The sequence below is a fragment of the Macrobrachium nipponense genome, chromosome 29, assembly GCF_015104395.2.
Source record: "Macrobrachium nipponense isolate FS-2020 chromosome 29, ASM1510439v2, whole genome shotgun sequence".
Taxonomy (NCBI): domain Eukaryota; kingdom Metazoa; phylum Arthropoda; class Malacostraca; order Decapoda; family Palaemonidae; genus Macrobrachium; species Macrobrachium nipponense.
In genome coordinates this window covers 15,928,370-15,951,978 of record NC_061092.1, presented here as the reverse complement: position 1 = coordinate 15,951,978, position 23,609 = coordinate 15,928,370, and the positions used below count along the sequence as shown (strand labels likewise).

General features: G+C 45.0%; 1 pseudogene; it reads right to left on the bottom strand.

The window, feature by feature from the left end:
* Nucleotides 1-583: 583 nt before the first annotated feature.
* Nucleotides 584-23,609, bottom strand: part of LOC135206025 (pseudouridylate synthase 7 homolog) — a 31,044-nt pseudogene continuing 8,018 nt past the window's right edge.

Here is a 23,609-nt window from a genome sequence, read left to right as displayed (position 1 = left end):
TCTGGAAAAACTAACCCCTATTAATAATAATAAGAGTTCTCTTGTTCACCACAAACCATCAATATAGAATATTTTATGGTGAACCCATGCAACTTCAACAGCTGTTCCTCACCAAGAGCGAGGAAAAAAGATGTCTACCCTTCCAGATTTTGAGTGTGTTCTATAATTCACTAAGTGACAAATTAGTCTGAGTTCTTATACACCAATAATTTCCTATAATGTTGTATGTGCTGGATAACTCTGTTTCGCTACATGAATGTGAACCAAATGGATGGCGGGGCTTCCTCCCCCAACAACCACCTTGATTCAAGTTAAACAGCCAATTCCAGCTTGCACTGAAAGTAAATCCATATGCAGACCAAAGGTTTGTATACATGTAGGAACATTTTTGTATTTTGGTGTTTATTTGAGCTGTATACCTCTACATATTGAATCTGTGTAACTCTATATATATAACTTTGTCATAACACTCAATTAGCAAAACATTCTCTTGCTATTATCCAAAATAGTTACCAAATATATAAGAGGAACTACATATTTACCAAGTTGGCCCTTCAGCTTGAGGACTCATGTCATACAAAAATGGGATGCAACATTTATTCCAGAAGATGTAGTTGCCATGATACTGCCCAAGAATTATATAACAGGTAAGAGTATAATTTATTTAAATGTTATCAAGTTTATAATTTACTGAAAGGTTTGTGTGATGTAAGTTTGCTCTCAAGAAGCACTGCAAAATCTCTAATGGTAAACATTGCTTCACTTTGCAAAATTTATGACACTAAAGAGTTTTAATTCATCAAAATTATTGCATTTAAACAGAATTGTTCTCTAATAAAGTATATAGAGATTTACAACTGCATAAAACTATAAAAATAAACTGTAACAAACAATTAAAACACAGCCTTTCTTATCACACTAGTTAAAGACCTCTAAGATTTGAAATGACCTGAAAATTTTCCTCTCTTCCCACCTTTACCATGGGATCCCTTCCATGGCCTCTTTTGTCCTCTACCACGTCCACTAAATTTATGTTTTTTCTGACCATGATGAAATTTTGGCTTATTGTGTTGCTCATTTTCATCTTTTCTATCACCATGACGCTTGTGTCTAATATAATTCCCTTCTTCAAGCTAGTTCCGTGATTCTGCCTTTGATTCAGATGATTGACTCACTGTGTTTAATGTGGCCTGAAACTAAAGCAATGACGAAAAAAACTCTATAAGAGGCATGTATAAGACATAGAAAACACAATATGTTATACAGTAATTTCTGTATTTACTATTTACTTTGAAAGAATAAAATACTTTATATCTGCTCAAGTTCCTAATACATAAACCTTACACAAAGTTGAAATGTTCAAAAAACAACTTTTTATAAACAACTGATTTTTTTCACATACAGACCCATTCTGTTTGTCAAAATATTTCCCAGAAAAATACTCCAAATATTTCCCAGACAAAAAATACTCCAAAGGAAAGGACCTCACAAGTGATGTTTGCACTGGACAGCTAGGACCATCAGGAATACTGGCTGTCTACCTAGTTCATGGGTTTTATGCAAATATTGATTCTGTTAAATTATATTTATTTCAAAAGTCCTTTGCTTATAAGTGCCATGATCTCCACATTGGAGGGAAGATTGTCACAGCCCCTGATATTTTCCTGACAACTGAAGTATCAGTTTGGAGCTAGAGTTGATATAAGCATCATGCCCCATCATTCTCCTACTCAAGTTAGGGGTATGCTGGTGAGAGACAGCAAGTAACTTGGTCATTAAAAGTAACAGGCGTTGAAATGGTACTCTCATAGATTCAACGCCCATAATCCATTACAAAGTCTAAACAACTGTTATGGAGTGAAAGGCAACATGTTATGACAATCCTGAGAAAAAACTTTGTAGGAGACATGACCTACCTTTGGCACCCCCACATAGCTACCAAATGTATGATAACATCTTGGTTATGTTGTAATAAAAAAAGGTAGAGCTCTGATCTTGTGACCAAAAACTTTACACTAGCATTTTGGCCATCCATCACATTACCGTATGGTTTTAATATAATTCATGAACCCAAAACAAATCTAGCGCCTCAGTGGCGTGGTTGGTATGGTGTTGGCATCCACCTTGGTGGTCGCAAGTTCAATTCTCGGCAATTCCACTGAGGAGTGAGACATGTGTATTTCTGGTGATAGAAGTCACTCTCGACGTGGTTCGGAAGTCACGTAAAGCCATTGGTCCCGTTGCTGAATAACCACTGGTTCCATGCAACGTACAAACACCATACAAAAACAAACAAAAAACAAATCTTGTACCTAATTATCTCGAAGTGAATGTTGTAAAAAGAAAGAATATCAGTGTAAAAGTTAGATTACAGTTTTTTTACATACTTAAACAGTATTTAATTGAGTAAAAAAACTTTCAAAAGGGGCGAGCTTAGAAATAATCATGATTACTTTATTTGTCTACTTTTATGCAACTCCTGTAGCTAAAAAAATCAACATACAGAAGTCAATTGATGATGCTATAAACACCAAAGTCATTTTTCCAAGTGATAGGAGTAACTTTATTCACTGACTGTCTAATTATTGAAAATGCAATAAATATAGGTTCAAGTAACTATCTTCAACAAATACAGGTCCAGTAACTATCTTCCAAGTTGAAAACCTCCTTAACTCTTACAGAGTTCTCTGACTGGAACAAAATTAATTTCTTCAATAATGTACTGATCTGGAATTCTAGAAGAAAAATAAGTCCAAGAGGGTGGACAAATGTAATTCTCCCTCAACTTAAGGATTATCAAGTACAGTAAGTTCACCAAGAGCTGCAACCCTCTCCTACAAACTACATAAACCACCAAGTTTAAAAATTTGTAAAACATATTGATTGTAGGCCAATGAAGATGGTCTTTCAGGCTTATACCTTTTTCAGCTTGGACCAATTTGCTACAACATTTTGTTCAGTGTTAACATGTTATTGTTCATTATACAATTAAGTTTGTTCATACTTACCTGGCAGATATATATATAGCTGTATTTTCTGACGTCCGACAGAAATTTCAAAAACTCGCGGCACACGCAGTGGGCGGCCAGGTGGTTAGTACCCCATTCCCGCCGCTGGGAGCGGATATCAGGAACCATTCCCATTTTCTATTCATATTTTTATTAATGCCTCTGTCTCCTGAGGGGAGGAGGGCGGGCACTTTAATATATATCTGCCAGGTAAGTATGAACAAACTTAATTGTATAATAACAATAACATTTTGTTCATGCCACTTACCTGACAGATATATATATAGCTGAATCCCACCTTCGGATGGTGGGAAGAGACAGAATAGGATTTTTTAGGAAACTTAAATTAAGTAGATGAGTATACATCTTGTTCCTCACCTGTTTGCAAAGTAGACTATGTGATTACTGTCACGTAAGGCTGCTTTGCTTAAAACAGAGTTGCCAGCCAGGTGGAGACCTGTAGTGCTGGTGCGCTCTGGATGATCATGTCAACGGGTGCGAGACCTCAACGTGACAAGACCATCGAGGCCATACAAATGAGGGCAACGAAGCAACTGACCACCACCTGACCAACTATTCACAAAAAACCCCTTAAACTAACTAAAGGATGGGAGATCTTCACATAAGACTCACCACAACCTAAAAACACAACAAACTAACCTAATCCTAACTAAGGGATAGGGAAAGAGCTACTTCCGGACCCCAATACTGTGTCCGCAGAAACGTATGGCCCCAGTGCATTACAATCGTCATAAATCGTTCTCACATCCCTTAGGTAATGTGAGGCGAAGACGGAGTTACTCCTTCAAAAGGTGCAATCAAGGATGTCCTTGATTGACATGTTCTTTTGGAAGGCAAGAGAGGTAGCGACGGCTCGAACTTTGTGCGCGTTTACTCGGAAGAGGCTCAAATCAGTCTTCCGGAAAGATGAATGAGCCTCCCGAATGATGTCCCTTAGAAAGAAAGCAACAGCATTCTTCGATAAAGGTAACTCTGGTCTCTTCACAGAGCACCAGAGATTACCTGAGGGACCTCTTACCTCTTTCGTTCTATGCACGTAGAACTTGAGAGCCCTGACCGGGCACAGGACTCTCTCTGGTTCTTGGCCCACCAGACTTGACATACCCTTGATCTCGAAAGTCTTCGGCCAAGGGTTCGAAGGATTTTCATTCTTCGCCAAGAAAGTTGGGTTCAACGAGCAGACAGCATTGTCCCCTTTGAATCCCATTAACTTGCTAAACGCTTGAATTTCACTAACTCTCTTAGCCGTCGCAAGAGAAGTTAGGAAAAGAGCCTTCCTTGTCAGGTTTCGAAGAGACGCTGCCTGAAGCGGTTCGAAAGGGCTTGACATAAGGAATTTAAGGACTACGTCAAGGTTCCATGATGGAGGTCTCATTTGAGGAACCTTCGAAATCTCGAACGACTTTAAAAGGTCATGAATGTCCTTGTTGTCAGACAGGTCGAGGCCTCTGTGCCTAAAAACCGCTGACAACATGCTTTTATATCCCTTGATGGTAGGGACCGCTAATTTCTGCACATTCCTGAGGAAGAGCAGAAAATCAGCTATTTGGTTCACAGAGGTCGAGGAAGAGGAAACTCCCTCCTTTTTACACCATGCCCTGAAGGAAGCCCACTTCGATTGGTAAACAGCTCTTGTGGAAGCACGTCTCGCATGTGCGATTGCTCTCGCAGCTGCTTTAGAAAAACCTCTCGCTCTGGCCAACTTTTCGATAGTCTGAACGCAGTCAGACCCAGAGCGGAGAGGTTTTGGTGAAACCTTTCGAAGTGAGGCTGTTTGAGTAGATCTTTCCTCCAGGGCAATGTCCTTGGAAAGTCTACAAAAGAAAGATATGACCTCTGTGAACCATTCTCTCGCTGGCCACATCGGAGCGATCAGGGTTAACCTCGTCCCTTCCGAGGCCGCAAACTTCCTCATGACTTCCCCCAAAATCTTGAATGGTGGGAAGGCGTACAAGTCTAGGCCCGTCCAATTCCAAAGCAAAGCGTCTACCGCGATGCTTCTGGATCCAGGACCGGGGAGCAGTAAAGAGGAAGTCTCTTGGTCCTTGACGTCGCGAATAAGTCGACTAGTGGACGTCCCCACAACGTCCACAGGTCTCGACAAACGGGGGTCTTCGTTCAAGGTCCATTTCCGTCGGTAGGACTTGTTCCCGACGACTGAGAAGATCTGCCCTGACGTTTTGCAACTCCTGCAATGAATCTCGTCAGGATAGTCACATTTTTTCTCTTTGCCCACAGCAGAATCTCTCTCGCTAGGAAAACAACGTTCTGGAGTGTGTTCCTCCCTGGTTTTTAAATAAGCGAGTGCTGTGGTATTGTCCGAGTTTATCTGAACAATCTTGTTCTCCAAACTCCTTTCGAAGAACTGCAGGGACAGAAATACTGCTGCCAGTTCTTTTGACATTTATATGCCAGGCTACCTGTTCCCCTCTCCAGGAGCCTGACACTTCCTTCCTCCTAGTGTTGCTCCCCACCCCGTGATGGAAGCGTCTGAAAACAACACTAGGTCGGGGCTCAGAAGACTTAGGGACACCGCCCTCCTGAAGCTTCTGAGGGTCCAACCACCATCTTAGATGGTTCTTGATCGGAAGCGATATTCTCAATATGGCATTGAGATCGTCCTTGGCCTTCCACTCGTCCGCAAGGAAAAATTGGAGAGGCCTGATGTGCAGTCTTCCCAAAGGAAGGAAACAAACCTTTCTAGCGAGGAAATGGTCCACCCCCCAGCAGAAACGCATCCATTCCCATCGCCGAGCAAGTCTCTTTCCTTAGAAAGGCCGAGATCTTTTCTAAGCCTAGCCGCTGACGTTCCTGGGACGGAAACGCTCGAAAAGCCACTGACTCCATCTGAATCCCCAGATACACGATGGACTGTGTGGGGGTCAGATGCACTTTTCGAGGTTGACCAGAAGTCCCAGGGACTTCGCTAGGGCTAAGTGAACTGCAAGTCCTTCAGACACTTCTCTCTCGACGACGCTCTGATCAGCAGTCGTCGAGGTACAGGGAAACTCTTATTCCCGAAGAGTGTAGCCACCTCGCTACGTTCTTCATTACTACTGTGAACACCATTGGAGCCGTGGTCAGTCCGAAACACATAGCTCTGAACTGCCACACTTTTTTGTCTAGACAAACCTTAGATACTTTCTTGAAAGAGGGTGGATCGGGATGTGAAAGTACGCATCCTGCAAGTCTAAGGACACCATCCAGTCGCCCGGTCTCAAGGCTCCCAGAACAGAATGAGGCGTCTCCATCGTGAATTTGGTCTTTTCCACGAAAAGATTGAGCCTGCTTACATCTAGAACTGGAACGCCAACCTGACGACTGCTTCGGTACTAGGAAGATCCTGTTGTAAAACCCTGGAGACCCCAGGTCCGCGACTTGTTCCACCCCCGCTCTTTTGTCGATCATCTGCTGAAGGAGATCGAATAATACTTTCTTCTCTTCTTTTCCCTGATAGGATGGAGAAAGCTCTGGGAGTCGTAGAAAGAGGAGGAAGATCTAAAAAGGGGATCTTGTACCCCTGCTCCACGATCTTGAGGGACCAAGAGTCCGTGTCTCTCTCTCTCCACGCTCCCGCAAAAACTTCAGTCTGGCTCCGACTGGTGTCTGAAGGACATGCTTCTCACTTGGAAGGCTTTGGGCTTAAAGGAAGCTCTTCCTCGTAAAACCCTCTCCCTCGAGGAGCTGCTCTCGAGGGGGGAGCCCCACGAAAGGGCTTAACTTTCTTCGGCGGTCGAACCGCAGCTGAAGAGGTTGAAGGTACGGCTGACCGTCTTGTAGACTGGGCCAAAAGGGTTGGTTCTGAGTTGCCTTCTCTTGCAAACTGTTTCGTCAGGTCCTTTACTAAAGTCTGGGGGAAGAGATGGTCGAAAGAGGCGAAAACAGCAAATCCGCTTTCTGAGCTGGAGTTACCGAACGAGCTGTGAAGTTGCACAGCAAAGCTCTCTTTTTTAATAAGCCGTTCCAAAATGAGATACGATCTCCTCCGAACCATCCCTGACGGCTTTGTCCATACATGCTAACACGCTGGACAGCTCCCCCAGACTGAGAGATTCTGGGCTTCTCGCTTGCAGATCCAGAACTCCCAAACACCAGTCAAGGAAGTTGAACACTTCCAGCGTCCTGAGCAGACCCTTCAAATGATGGTCAGTCTCCGAAGAGGTCCAGGTTACTTTAGCAGAGGGTAAAAGCGACCTCCTCTGCAAATAACTAGGCTGGAGAAATCTCCTTGAGCCGAAGAAGGGATACGAACTCCTACTTCATCTTTGGTTCTATACCAAATGCCCCCTTTTCCGCTAAGTCTAGCTGGTGGCAAGGCGAAGGTCGTCTTGCCTTGATCTCTCCTTCGTATCATCCAATCTTGGACGTTTCTTAAAGGCACGCTTCGTGGAGAGGAGAAGTTTTTCATCTCTACAAAACTCCGGGGTTTTTCCAGTTTTAGATGAAGAAAACTGCGAAGGGGAGGAGACTTGGGAGCTGCGGGCTGAAACTTGTCTTCAAAAGAAGAACGCAAGAGTCGCATGAGGACTTTATAGTCCGAGATTGAAGGGGCCGCAGAAGGTTCCTCTTCAAACCGATTCAGCCCGAACTACTTAGCTCTCCTTCTTCTCTAAACGGAAGAGGAGACTGTCTGTCCGGAGAGGGCGTCCTAATAAGTCGGGTCTTGGCTTGATCAAGGACCCTATCCTTGCTAGAGGCAGCCCTTATTTCGGCTGTCTTCTCTATGACGCTTACTACTCGATGAGGTAAAGCGTCCTGACGAGGACGAGCGTCCTTAGCCCCATCCGCGGCCGTCTCACTTGCCAGAGAAGCGTCCATTACGTTTCTCAAACGAAAGGGAAGACCTTTTCGCTGGAATACGTGCCTGTGCGCGTAAACTAGCGTCTGGGGGTACGACTTCTTGTCGGAATCCCCAAAAAACGTCTTGAAAAGAGCCCTGAACGTCCTGGCGAGCTTCCTGGCCAAGCGTCCTGGCCGAGCGTCCTGGCGAGCGTCCCTGCCGAGCGTTCTGTCTAAGCGTCCTGGCGAGCGTCCTGACGAACGTCCTGCCTAGCGTCCTGCCAAGCGTCCTGACGAGCGTCCTGACAAGCGTCCTGCCGAACGTCCTGCCAAGCGTCCCGCCTAGCGTCCTGCCTAGCGTCCTGACGAGCGTCCTGTCGAACGTCGTGCAGAGCGTCCTCCTCAAAAGCGTCCTGACGTAACGTCCTTCTAGAGGACGAACGAGATCGGCGAATCGCCGAAGGAGAAGCGATCGGCGAACGAGACGAAGTAGGTGAAGGAGAAGGAGACTGCTTAGTCCTCTTGACAGGCAGTCTAAGGTCCTTCCTCCGCTTAGGCTCGACTGCTGCTGGGCGAGTCCTCTGAGCCATAAGCGAGGATAGCTGGTCCTGAAGGGCAAAAGAATGTTCTTCGTCGGGGAAGAATGAACAGAGGAAGCAGGACTGATCCTGTGAGAAGACGAGGGGCGAGGGGGACGCCTCCTTCCTTCTCACAGGTACAGCTACCTGCTTCTCAGGTATACGCGCCTGTGCACGCAACCCAGCGTCCTCATCGGAGGAGATCTTACCTCTTTTCTGAGGCGGAAAAGCGTCATACGCGTCCTCCGACGAAGTGGCGAAAGAGGACGTGAAGCGTCCTCCCCACGAAACGTCCTTTTCAGAGGACGAGAGTCTCTCCGAGCGCTCCACCCGGAGCGGAGGACGAAAGCACTCTTTCAGGACGCGCGTCGTGCGCGCTCCTTGGCAGCCTGGGAGGGACTTTGCTACAAGGCCTGCCGAAGGGACGCCAGATCGGTGGGTGGGAAGCCCCGTAACCCTCTTGCGGCTTTCGACATACCTACTCCTGGGTCTTGGGAGTCTGATAGAGGTCTAGGCCTAGAGGCATTATGGGGGCCGATCTGACGCCCCCTCCACAACACTGGGGGCAACGATCACACACTTGCACCGAGCCAGTTTCTAAGGCTTTCACTTTGGTCTCCAGAGTGCGAAGAGACTCCAAAATCAGAGAGAGAGCATTCGCTTCTCCCGACACAGAATCAGAGCCCGAAGGCAACACAGGTTTAGGGTTGTAAACACTACAGGTGTTAATGTAGGAGAGATGTTAGCCTTACCTTTGGTAGAACCACTCCTGGAGGAAGACCTCCTGATCCTATCGCGCTCCAATTTAAGGCGATAGGACTCTATACTCTCCAATCATCATCGGTCAATTTCTCATTCATTGCACGATTATCAATCAAACATTAAGCCCCCTACAACTCTACATACTGTGTGGGGGTCTACCGATGCTTTTGGTAGCCTCACCTTACAATCAGCCCTCACACACACTCTGAAACTCACAGCACTTGATCCAGACATATCTTATATAGAAAAGTCAATCCAAAATCAAAAACGGTCCACTATCGCGCATGCCAATTCAACCAATCCAATTCAATACCAAAAAATCAATCAGATACTTAAAAGCGAGTCAAATTCCAAAAAATCCTGAGCAGAGGTCTATAAACAGTTGTTTACCGACCGGCGACAGAAAAAAATATGAATAGAAAATGGGAATGGTTCCTGATATCCACCTCCCAGCGGCGGGAATGGGTACTACCACCTGGCCGCCCACTGCGTGTGCCGCGAGTTTTGAAATTTCTGTCGGACGTCAGAAAATACAGCTATATATATATCTGTCAGGTAAGTGGCATGAACAAAACAAATTTTCTTTGCACCCATCACCATTTTAAACCATCAGCAGCATGGATGACATGGGAACAGATTACTAAGCAATGGGCAAATTAGCTTATCCCAAAGGTAAAAAGCAAATGTTTATGTGTAGGCTTGTACTACATTACACAAATGATGAGAATACTTATAAGAAAGTGGAGATTTATGAACATATGACTCCCACTTTCTAAAATTCATGTTTGAAACAGGAGGATCATATTACAAATTAGGTGGTCAAAGATATGTAGTGTCCAGATAATGAAAAATGCAAGACATCTGCAAGATTACAGTGATTTGGGTTGTGATGAAGGGAAAGGAGGGAGAGAGCAATTTACAAAGAGGACTATGTATGGAAGTGACTAGCTGAAGACCAGTGGAAAAAGCCCAGAAAACATGGGAAGGACTAAAACAGAGGTTTGGGTATTTAAATGGAAAATTCACAGAACAGAAAAGTAGAGAAAACCCATTAGAAGTCGAACCCCAGAGGAGGGGAAAATCTAGTGTAACACCATTAGTAATGACGAAAATGGGATAATTTCACATAACACTCTTTGTAAAAAATTTTTTTTTTAAAGTTCCAAGTGTCTTTGCTGGTGAAACCAATTCCCCACCCTTTTGTCAAGGATTGGAGGCATCCTAAAAGTCAATACTAATGTATAATGAATTTTATAACTCAACTTGCTGAAATACCAGCTGGGTGACAAAAATTATTGTCCAGTGTCTGAAGGAACTGCTGACCACCAGAAAGCATATGTACATTGATGGGGTGGGGTGTGTGAAAAAAAAACTAAATAAATAAATAAAATATATATATATATATATATATATATATATATATATATATATATATCTATATATATATAATATATATATATATATATATATATATATATTATATATATATATATATATATATATTCTTCTTTTTTTTAAGAGATTACTCTGAGAGCCAAATTATGTTTCACAGATAAATTTCACAATGACAAATGCACCAATTTTATCTGGGATTACAAGTTTTTTCCAGTATGAAGGGCAAACTTTTGTCTTGAAAAATTTTTTTTAATCACAATTATCTTCAACTGTTAATCAAGTACTACTCACTGCAGAGGAGGTATCCATCTTCAGGAGTTCTCGCATAGCCATTGTGGCATATGATGAAGCAGGAAGTGTCATGTCAATAAGAACTGCCTTATTTTTGCCTTCTGTTAGGGAAAGACAAATTCATATAGAGTGATATCAAAAATTGATTTTTTGAATAAGCATATCTATAACAAACCTTTATAACACCTTTCACTCATAGTTTGCTTGCATTCACAGCTTCAAATGTTCCCAGACACACACACACACCATATTGTGTTTTATAACATAACAGCAATCATGCACTCTCACTATGGTTGGGTACAAAAATACTCCTTACAGTTCATGTGGGCTAAATGCAAATCAGTGGAAAATGAAGTGATGGGAAGAAACTATGCAGAATATGGTCAATAATTTTGTACGAAATTTTTATTGTTTTATTTTATGAAAACTTTTTCATCAGTCTCATCAATCATACTGTGCCCAAACTGCAATTTAGGGAGGGCCAAGATAAAAAATCTCAGCTTGATTTTGAGTACCTTAAAGCTCTAGGAGCACTTAGGGACTATATGACTCAAGAACGCAAGACCCTTGTGAGTCTCTGGATTACTTTTTAGTAGTAGAAGACCCCAAGAACCAAAGAAGTCTTATACAGTGATTGCAGAGAAGGCATCGACTAACAATTAAGATGAGAGAAAAACTCATAATCTTACAAGACTTCATTTGTTGCAGTTAATGAGAAGATGAATAAGGGATGGTTAAAAAGCAGTAGATTACTTTTATTGCTATTATCATTAGGAAGTCTAAGAACCCAGCTGACTAAAAACTACTCTCAAAGGACTGGCCTAAGGTTGTCATTAATAATATAATTAAAATGTTAAATAATCAACAAGATTTTCAAAAATCTAATACCAGTACTTGGATATGCTGAATCTTGAAAATTCGAACAAAATCTCCTTATCTGTATTATTACCAAAAGTTTAAGTTCACTGTTTGATTGCAGTCTGAACATTCACATAAATATGTTAACTGTTTAGCATTGACCTGCATTCTCTACATACAAGGGATTGGGTTACAAAGGCTTTTTAAAAAATATTCATGGTTGAAATAGGGTCATGAAGGTTTTTTTTGTAAAATATTCATGGTTGAAATATATAAAAAGCAAGAATGATAAAATTAATATATTATTTTTAAAAAAAGAAAAAAAAGAGGGCAATTTCATGCTGACCCATTTCTAAAATTAAAACACACAGGATACAAACCTTTCAACAAATTTTCATCAACAGAATCCGATGATAATTTGTCCATATCAGACTGAATTAATGGTTTTGTAGGGTCATTTCATAATATGCTATCATACTGTTGACTTCAGAAGGTTGAACAATTAGGCGACGATAACTTCCAATGACTGAATAGCACCTTAAAATGAAGAAAGTCAAATTGCATTACAATATCACTGTGAATTTAGCATTATTTTTCAAGATGATGCATAAAATTTATAAAAGAGCTCAACATTATACTTACTTAACACGATGCCTTAAATCTGAAATGGAGAGTCCATCAGCTTCCAATAATTCAATGTACCAGTCTTTTTACTTCATTCTGAGGGAAAACTCTATGCGATGTCCAGTAATGGTAACGTACCTAGAAGAAATAAGTAAGTTCAACTGTTCAATCTGTAGCTTCACCCAACCTCATCTTCATATTGCCTATATTCATGGTCTTCAAATGTCCTAGACAATGCACAATCATTATCCAACATACAGGGTATGTTTGTACTGTCTCATGCTTCAGTCGCCCTAGCTGCAAAAGTCTCACCTAGTTAGAAATGTTTGTCATTAGCATCTCATGAGTCTCGTTGGGATATCTTTTTTTTTTTTTTTTTTTTTTTCTATTGGTTTCCAGTGTCTTTTTCTTGCATTACATGTAACATATAAATGGGATTAACTATTATTTTCTTAGCATTTAGAATTTTGCTGCTAGCTTTCCATGTCCCATTTTTGCTCAGTAAGCCAAATTGTTTATCAAGAGATGCCAATTTCTTTTATAAATATGACAATTTGTCCAAAATTGCATTTTTCCTAACTATACAAACCTGAGGTCCTTTTACAATAGGAAGGTACTAGCGGCAGCTGGATAGGTCGTAAGCTTTCGAACAAGGGGTTCGGTAGTTAACTGCTTGTCCGACAGGCGCGCGCAGCGCGACTGGGAGGTAAACAAATCACTTTTGCTTTTGGCCCAAGCAAAAACTGCAGAGTGAGGGGTGGCATGAGGTGGGGCTATGTGTAAAAGGACCTCAGGTTTGTATAGTTAGGAAAAATGCAATTTTGGACAAATTGTCATTTGTTCCGACACGGCATACAAACCTTCGGTCCTTTTACAATAGGAAGACTCACTTCTTGGTGGGAGGAATCTGAGTCTTTTGTGAACAGACTGGTGTTCGCCCAACCTTGGAAGTCTCCCTGGTCGTAAGATCGAGGGGACGGGATCCAAGCCTCGGTCCGATTGATCGGGGTGTGCACCGCAGGATCAATGGTCAGACCTCTGGACGAGTACTAAGAGAGAGGCAAGCGTATCTCTTCGTACCAGCAATGTAAGAACTTGTTCCTGTACAGGAGCAAATATAAAGTCATGGGTTTTGACTCTTGTAGGCATCCACTTCCCCCCCCTTGTAGGAAGGAATGGTGGATATTCTGCTCCTATCCCTAGTGAAAGGGATAGGATGGGGCTCTGTCATATAGCTCACCTGCATCTCGTCCTCATCCAGCGTAGTGACGACCGTGGCCCTCTGCCCACAGGTAGAGGAGGAGGACGGAAAGATGGGAAGAGGGAGCCAGTCACTCACTCTCACACATCCATCCACACAGTCACACCAGGACTCGATGCTGTTTCAGCCTGCGAGGGTCTGGGTTAGCTACACAACTTGTTGAGCAGCCACCACGGGTCCCAAGGAAAAGGTATCCAAGGACCTGTGGGCAATATATCCCGAAGGTAGAAGGACGTAAAGGTAGTCTGGTTAGACCAGACCCCTGCCTTCAGGACCTGCGCCACGGAGAAGTTCTTACGAAACGCCAACGAGGGGCCAATACTTCTGACTTCGTGAGCTCTCGGACGGGACGTAACGGATGTCGTCACTACCATCAGCCTCATACGCCCTCTGATGACCTCACGCAGCCAGAATGAAAGAGTGTTCTTGGATACTTCTTTCTTGGTACCCCGGTGCTAACGAAGAGGCGTCGACACTCAGGGCCTTTCGAAGCTCCTCATAAGCAAGGAGATCTCGAACGAGTTCGAGATGTCCAATCTCCTCAGTTTCAGGACGAGAGCCAGGGCGGCTCTGTATCCTTTGACTGTGGGGACTGAGAGGAGCTTCTCTCGGCGAAGAAAAACGAGGAAATCCGCTACCTGCTGAAGAGTGGCTCTGAGAGGAGATAGACCCCGTTCTACGACACCAACCACAGAAGACGGCCCACTTCCCCTGGTACACAGCTGCAGAGGACTGACGGACGTTTCCAGCCATCTCTGTGCTGCGCTACGAGAAAAGCCTCTCGTTCGCAAGAGATGGTGGATAACAGCCAGCCGTGAAGACGTAGGGACTGGACTGCTCGGTGGTACGCGTCGACGTGTGGCTGGGCCAGAGAAGGTTGTGCCAAGGGGGAATCTCTCTCGGTTCTCCTGCGAGAAGAGCCAGCAGGTCCGGATACCAAATGGCCTGTGGCCATTTGGGAGCCACCAGGATCATCCTGAGATTCGGGGTGACCAGTGCTCGACTGATCACCTTGCGAATCAGGCTGAACGGGGGAAAGGCATAGACGAAGAGGTTGTCCCACGGGTGTTGAAGAGCGTCCTCTGCAGCTGCCCATGGGTCCGGCACGGCCGAGAAGAACACCTGGAGCTTCCTGTTGTGCCGGGTGGCGAACAGATCCACGACTGGTCGCCCCCACAGGTCGAAGAGCCTTTCCGCCACGTCCTGGTGTAGAGACCACTCGGTCCCTATCACCTGATCCCGACGGCTGAGCGTGTCTGCTACTACATTGCCTCTTCCCTGGAATGTAGCGTGCCGACAGCTCTATTGAGTGTGCCTCGGCCCACTCGTAGCACCTGCCGAGTCAACTGGTACAACGGGAGAGACACTAGGCCCCCCTGTTTGTTGACGTAGGCCACTACCGTGGGTGTTGTCGCACATCAACACCACTGAGTGTCCATCAAGCGGTCCTGGAACTCTTGGAGAGCGAGGAACGCTGCCTTGAGTTCCAGTACATTGATGTGAAGGTGCTTGTCGTTCTCGTCCCACACTCCTGAAGTCAGCAACTCCTCCAGGTGTGCGCCCCATCCCTCGGTCGATGTGTCTGAGAACAGCTGCATGTCCGGGGGTGGAGGGGGGGGGGAGTGCGCCAGAGGCACTCCTCTTAAGAGGTTCCTGTCGTCCAGCCACCAGGCTAGGTCCTGCTCACCTCGGTGTCAGTGACACTGGAAAGCTTGGGGGATCCGTCGCCTGTGGACAACTCTCCTTTAGTCTCCACTGAAGAGACCGCAGGTGAAGACGCCCGTGAGGGACTAACTTCTCGAGTGACGACAGGTGTCCGATCACGACTTGCCAATCCACTGAGCTACCTGTTCCTGCCGAGACAGGAACTGGTTGGCTGCCTCCCTGAATCTGCTGATCCGCGAGTCTGCGGGGAAGACTCGCCCTGCTACCGTGTCGATCAGCATACCCAGGTACTTCATCCTCTGCTTGGGCTCGAGATCGGACTTTTCGAAGTTCACAACGATCCCCAGATCGCGACAGAACTCGAGCAGTCGATCCCTGTCCTGTAGCAACTGCGAGCGGAGCTCGCCAGGACTAACCAATCGTCGAGATACCTCATCAGACGTATCCCGTGCGAATGGGCCCAAGCAGACACCAGAGTGAACACTCGCGTGAACACCTGTAGGGCGGTTGAGAGACCGAAGCAAAGTGCCCTGAACTGGTACACCGTCCCGTCGAGGATGAAGCGGAGGTACTTTCTGGAGGACTGATGAATGGGTATTTGGAAATACGCATCCTTCAAGTCCACTGAAAGCATTAAATCGTTTCTCCCTGATGGAGTCGAGCACTGAACGTGCCGTCTCCATCGTGAACCGTGTCTGGCGAACAAAAACGGTTCAGAGGAGAGAGATCTATCACCGGGCTACTTCACAGGGCTCGGCTCGGGTGCATTCGCGCCCCCGACACCGAGCGCACAAAATATGTGATCAATTTTCCGGGAATGAGCGGAACTTTCCGCATTTAACGCCTTCGGTACCCGGGCATAGTCTACCGTGGGGTAGCGAGGCGTGGAGATTCCATTATTGATCAATTCAAAATTGAAGAAATAAGAGAGGAAATGATTGTACTTACAAATGTTCACACCAAACAAAAACAACCAAATACTCATGAAAGCAAACGACCGAGAAGCGGGGAGCAGAGAGCGTCGAACACACACCGTCACTCGCTGTGAGGCCGAAAGCAAAAGTAGTTTGTTTACCTCCCAGTTCGCTGCGCGCGCGCTGTCCGGCCGGACAAGCAGTTAACTACCGAACCCCTTGTTCGAAAGCTTACGACCTATCCAGCTGCCGCTAGTAGGCATTCCTATTGTAAAAGGACGAAGGTTTGTATGCCGTGTCGGAACAATTGTATTTTTCATAGCTAACAAACCTGAGGTCTTAACAATAAGATAATCTTCTAGCGCCAGCTGGAAACCAGTAAAAAACAATAAAAAATTGTAATGCAAGGAATCTATGGCATCTGGCAACTCGTGTATATGAGGTGGATGTTGGTCACTCACCAGGCTTGGAAACTCATGATGCACCAGTCTTTCTTCAACCGCCTTGGAGTCGTATTTCACTTCGCTAAAATAAATTTTTCCACACTTTCCTTTGAGAGAAGATTTCTGTCCTTACATACTGCTGGATGTCTGTGTTATGCTATAACAGTTTTACACCTTGTAAGTATACAATGTTATATTGCAATCAGTGTTCATTATGCTATGCCATAATCAACTGATTAGAATACTTCAGCATTCCTGTGCAGGGCCTCCAGGTCATTAATGCTATACCTTTTAGACTGCAAACCTGAAGCAAGATCCTTACTTTCTAACCAGTAGCAAGGTCAACATATGACATGTTCAAGAGCAACATGGCAAAAATAACAATCTGTCAAAAATTGTATTTTTCCTCACTATGCAAACCTGAGGGGTCCTTTAACCAATAAGAATGTAACTTGCGGCAGCTGGAACCGGTCATAAGCTTTAAACAAGGGAGTTCGTTAGTTAACTGCTTGTCCGACAGTCGGCGCACCGCGCGACTCGGGAGGTGAAGATTCACTTTGCTTTAGGCCAGGAAACATAGAGTGAGGGGTGGCATGAGGTGGGACTATGTGTAAAAGACCTCAGGTTTGTATAGTTAGGAAAAATACAATTTTCAACAAATTGTTATTTGTTCCGATACGCAATACAAACCATCGGTCCTTTAACAATAGGAAGACTCACTTCTTGGTGGGTGGAATCTGAGTCAATGAACCCGACTGGTGTTCGTCCAACCTGGTTCCCTCTCTGGGGTCGTTAAGGACGCCAGATGGGGAGGGGATTTTTGTCCTTAGCCTTTCTGGCCCCCCCCATACGGATCAGGGGGTATGTACCGCAGGATCAATGGTCAGACCTCTGGACCCAAGTAATAAGAGGGAGGCCAGCGTACCTCTTAAAACTAGCCAGCAAGAACTTGTTCCTATTGCAAGAGGCAATATGAAGTCATGGGTTTGTCTCTTGTTGGCTTCCACTTACCCACCCTTTTTGGGGAAAGTGGTGGATAATCGCTCCTATCCCTAATGAAAGGGGTAGGATGGAGCTCGGTCGAGTAGCTTATCTGCATCGGTCTCCTGTTCCAGCGTAGTGACGACCTCGTCCCTCTGCCCGCAGGTAGAGGGGGATAAAAAGATGGGGAAGAGAAGCTCACACTCTCCTTCATCATCCCTTCTGCAGTCACACTCTCATTTTCATATCCCCCATTCTGAGTACACAAGGATGTGATGCTGTTCTGTCCGCTCAGGTGCTGGGTAAGCTACGCAACTTGTTGAGCAGCTACCACGGAAGCTACACAACTTGTTGAGCAGCCACCACGGGTCCCAAGGAAAAAGTGTCCAAGGACCTGTAGGCTATATCCCGAAGGTAGAAGGAAGTGAAGGTGGTCTGTTTGGTCCAGATCCCCACCTTCAGGACCTGCCCCACGGAGAAGTTCTTGCGGAACGAAGGGAATGACCAATACCTCTGACTTCGTGAGCTCTCAGACGAAGGGTACGGATGTCGTCGCTACCATCAGCTTCGTAAGCCCTCCTGATCACCTCACGCAACCAAAAAGAAAGTGTGTTCTTGGATACTTCTTTCTTGGTCACCCCGGTGCTAACGAAGAGGCGTCGACACTCAGGCCTGAGGTGCCGAGTTCTCTTCAGATAGAGCCGTAGCGCCCTCACAGGACAAAGCAGCATCTCATCTGCATCGTTGTCTTGGGTTCCTTCTTAGGACCCCAGAACGACTCGAGCTTGGAGGAAGGCTCAGAAGGTGGGAGCGGCGATCCCTCCCCGAGGTCGTTGTGCTGACAAATCAGCGCAATAACCTCTCCAAATGACCTCTGGATCTCAGGAGTGACTGTGTCTTGCAGAGTAGGACCGTCAAGTCCCTCCAACAAGAACGCCTCTCGAGACCCTTCTCCTTCGGAAGGAGGAACAGCGACAGACCCCTCCTGGTCTCCTCCTGCCACTTGCGCATACGACCTGGTCGGTCCTAAGACGTGCCTGGCTCGTTGGGCGTCGTGGTGGGACCACTCCGAATCACCTCGCTCTTCCCGGCGTCAACCCTGGTCACCTGCGGATCGCTACAAGAGCAATCGCTGGCATGGTGGGAGTCACCTGAGCGACCCTCGCCAGTCTTCCACTCCGTGCCTCGGTCCTGGCGCCGAGCGAACTCGGAAGCCTGAGCCTTGGCTGTACCTCTCGTGAACAAGAGGCCGAGCCGGAACCTGGTGTAGCGGCAGAACCCCTAGCACCAGGTGAGGAAGTAACGGTGTTAGCCGATACCTCTCTGGTCCCCATCTGCTTCTTCATTGCGGAAGGAGAGACGGGCCCCGGATGACCAGCGGAAGAACCCCCCGTCCCACCGGAGTGAGACGGGCCCTTAGAAGTTCCCAAAGGAGACTTCTTAGGGGGGGAGGAGCAGCCATTCTTTCCTCGGCTTAGAAGCCTTGGAAGTCGAAGGGGAAGAGGCGGCAGCAGGCGACGACGAAGAAGATGACAAAGGCGACAGCGACAACTTCCTCCTCTTCCTCTTCTTCTTCGTCAGCTTCCTCAGGACAGACGTCAGGTCCTCCATCCAGGACGGAGCCAGGGCTATTGTCGGAAGGACCCACGACTGGGCAGCAACACCACGAGCAGGAACGACGTTGGCTGGGGCTGGTCCAAGCACGGCAGGCACAGTAGGAACGTCAGGTACAGCAGGAGGCGGAACAGCGGTCAGCGACATCCTGGGTACAGGTGGAAGGTCCAGGGGCGAACTCTTGGGGCACCGAAAGTCGGGGGCTGAGGCGAGAGCGGCGAACCCAGGTAGCAGTGGCACGACCCTCCTCGGGAAACCAGCAATCGAGGCCTGCACCGCAGCTGGGGGTGTTACCGTAGTCACATGCTGGGAGTACACCAGGTGAGGAGGGGCGGCATACTCCGGGGTCGAGACGGTGGTGGTGGTCACCGGTCCATGAGTGACGGAGCAGCACCCGCCAGGTGATGCAACAGCCCCCAAACACTCGGTGTCCCCTGGAGGCCCAGCGAGAACCATACCTGGCCGAGGTCGTCGCCCGCAGCAGGAGCACCTGAGGAGGCAAAGGTCGGGTAGCAGGAGGGGTTCCCCCTCGCCCGGGGGGTGACAAGCCCCACCCCGAACGAACAGAAGACCCTGAGTACAGTTGAATGTCGGGGCACCTCGCCCCCTCCTCTACGCTCGACGGATCGGGCGAAGAGAAAGAACGAGAAACCCCCCCCAAAAGGGGAAGGAGCCATACGCGGGAGCTGAGATGGCGGCAGGAAGGAAGATGACGTGTCTTTGACCAAGGGAGTCACCGGAGAACCTACTGAGGACTCCCTGGCAGGCTTACGTCGCTTCCCTCTACCCTCATATAGCACCCACTGCTCCTCCGACCAAGATATACAAAAATCACAGGGCTCGTCGCGAGAGCATTCGCGCCCTCGGCACCGAGCACACAATTCATGAGGATCCACTTCTGGGAAGAAGCGGAAGGCCCCACACTTATGGCCCTCCACACCAGGGCAAACTCTGCGGCTGATGGGGGGGTGTGGGGACGTCTCCAGCTCACGGGAATCCATATCACAATTAATAATAAAATACAAAAGCACATGTACTTAAAGTATTTTAACACACACACAAAGCAAACCAAGTTTGAGAAGATACAAAGCATATGACAAAAGGCAGGCAGAGAGAGTGGAGAACACGTCGGTCAACCAGCACGGCCGAAAGCAAAGTGGATCTTCACTCCCAGTTTGCGTGGTGCGCGGACTGTCGGACAAGCAGTTAACTATCGAACTCCCTTGTTCGAAAGCTTACGACCGGTTTCCACGCTGCCGCAAGTTACATTCCTATTGTAAAGGACCGATGGTTTGTATTTGTATCAGAACAAATGAAATTTCTTTACACTTACATCTGTTATGGGTGTTGTTTTGGCCTCCTCTTCTGACAAAATGTGAAAATTGGACATATCAATTCCACTTTTTGCCTTTTCTGCATCATTTGTATCACCATCATTATCTTCATCCTCCTCATCCCGTTCTACAGGATCTGTAGTGAATAACACATAAACATTTACAGGAAATATGCCCAAATTTCATTAAAAAATACATGCAAGTTCTCAATAGTTTAAATTTACTTCTTACAGCAATAAAGCTCTTTACAAATTCTGTGACTATTGATACAAATCTCACTACATCTCATTAACCATTCCAGTTTCCTCTCAGACTTGTCAATAAAAGCAGGAGACTGATGATGATGCTGTAGATTCTCCTCTACCTTTTGTAAACTCGATAATGCTTACATTCCGTACAGTCACATTAGGATTGGCCTTTATAACTGTTTCTTATACTTCCTACCTTCCTGCTCCTCACCTGATAAAAAGCAGGATCATGCCTTATATTGTCTGTTTGAGCCAAATATTGTCATCAACTGAAATAGGAAGGGGCAAAGGAAATTCTATCTATTCTTAAGCTTCTTTTGAGTCTTCCTAAGTCAGCTCTAGTCAGGGATGAAGAATCATCTTTTGCACTGGCCATTAAGTGGCAAAATTATGCCTAGGGTCTTGCTCAGTTCATGATGGCTTAATCTTAGCTCCCTCAACCATCTCCCTGCCTAACATTATAGGTCACACCCCAACTTTCTTATAAACTTTCATGACAAATTCTCAGGTAGTGATCCACATGACCGCCTCAGTAACTATGACAAACTTAAATGTAGTTCTAACTACTATAACTGAGGCTAAGTCTTTCCTACTATCAAAAAGCGTTCCGGCTCTACCGAAGCTATAGTAGATTCACATAAACCATGCATTTGATGTCTAGGCTAGTCCCTTACAACGCTCCTGATTGGCTATTGAAAAGCCAATCACAGGGCTGGAAACTCTCAGTCTCTCTCAAGAGTTCACATGGGTAGGAGGATATGTCTTTCAAAAGTATCCCTCAGGAGAGATGGAACATACATCCTACCTATGTGAACTCGAGAGAGCCAGAGTTTCCGGCCCTGTGATTGGCTTATCAACAGCCAATCAGGAGTGTCGTAAGGGACTGGCCTAGACATCAAATGCACGGTTGATGTGAATCTACTATAGCTCATTCAAGTCCCTTTAATTAAAAAAAGGTGTTTACAACCATATCACATCATCATTAATAGTGCAAAGGTTTAGACAACACTGGGGACGATGATGCCATTCAGAGTAAAAAATTTAGTGATTCATCTATCCCATAATTCAAAAATCTGTGCAGATGAGCTCAAGTTGCTGCTTGCACCCATGGGTTACTATTATCATTACTTTCTTATTACACAATACCGATTACTTTAACTAAACCTAAGGTATATATTATTTTTATTGGTTACTTCATAAGCCCGATTTTACATCATGCATTTTTGTATACTGCAGTTATCCTTGAAATTTCCATTTTTTTTCAAGCCCTTTGTTTTCTATCTCATCTAGCAACATACATAAAATAATCAATTACAAGGCAATGAATGTTGCCACTAAAATAGCAATACTTTGTAGTTATAAGAAAATTTTATTTTTTATTAATATCATCAACTGTAATATATTTTATTGGAAACACCAATAATTACATGCCAGGCGGAATCACACATATGGTCAGTTCTAACTTTTTATCAAACCTGCACCTTTCAATCATGCCAGATTTGTCATCTGATTACATACCTAATTATGTACAATATACATATAAAACTGACTAACCTTCAGTTCTCATTCCTGAGTCTTGGGCTCTGACAATATCACCTGGCAAAACACTTAGTCCGTATTTTGCTACCCTTCGTGACACAACTTTATTCCATATAAAGCTTTGATAAGCGTGAAGATACAACACCCGCACATTTCTTGGAATCTGTTAAGAAAAACATACTCATAAATATACTTTCCCAAGTTATAGAAAATCTAAGTAATAAATAATCTAATTACATAGTTAACAGCTGTAAAATAGGAAACAAGTGTAGAAATCAGAAAACTCATACTATACAAAAGTTCATAAGATAATCTTAAAAGGGGAGTATCTAAATCCTTCATAAAAAATAATATATTCTTGGTCTATATCTTTAAAACAATTATTGCCAATAAAAAAATCAATACGTAGTCAATTACTTGTTGTTACGACATTCAGATACAAACAGACAAGTTAAAACTGTGTTTGGAGCACTCCCCTTTGCCACCTGTAAGTTCAAAGTTTCCTCTGCATACCTATTTTGCTACCAAGAATTGTTGCAAACAGAAGACAAGGAAGAACCTGTTCCTTTAACACCTTCCCAGATTATCTCTAGTATTTTCATGATTAACTACCATGTATTTTTCTTAGAATCACAAGAATACCCATGTTCTTTGATAAATTCCCATTTTCCAAATTTCCTCTCCCCATACGAAACATTTAGTATGTAGCTTTGGCGACATGTGGTCTGCAATGTTTATTTTGTGAACTTCTGTATGACACACTGCTTGTGCAAAACTCACTCCAAGTCATACAGAGTCATTTTTTTTACACTACAGACGACTTAAAAAATACAGTTAAAATATTATTATATTACTCTATGACGCCTGCAATTAATTAGCGGGAAATGTAACCATGAAAAAAAATATTATACAATATACATTAAAGCCTAACTTATGAATAATTCAAGATACTGTAAGAACACCCGCCCAGAACGCAATTCCTTCGTAAGTCGGGTAGTGACTGCATCATCAAATCCTTACCGATCCTAGGGCACCAACAAAGTCATTTTTCTGTTTGGTCTCTCATCCAGCCAAAAGTCTTCCATCTATAGACGATTCCCTTATTTCCCTTGAGTACACGAAGAGCTTCCTCAGCATTATGAGTCTCCTTCCAAATAATGCGACATTTATTCAAAATAAAATTATCATTTTCTCGTGGGGCAAGAATCAAATCGATAGCCTGGAATTAAAAAAAATACTATAATTTATTCATCACAAACATCTCTTTTGCCAAATATAAGGAACTTTCAGAATA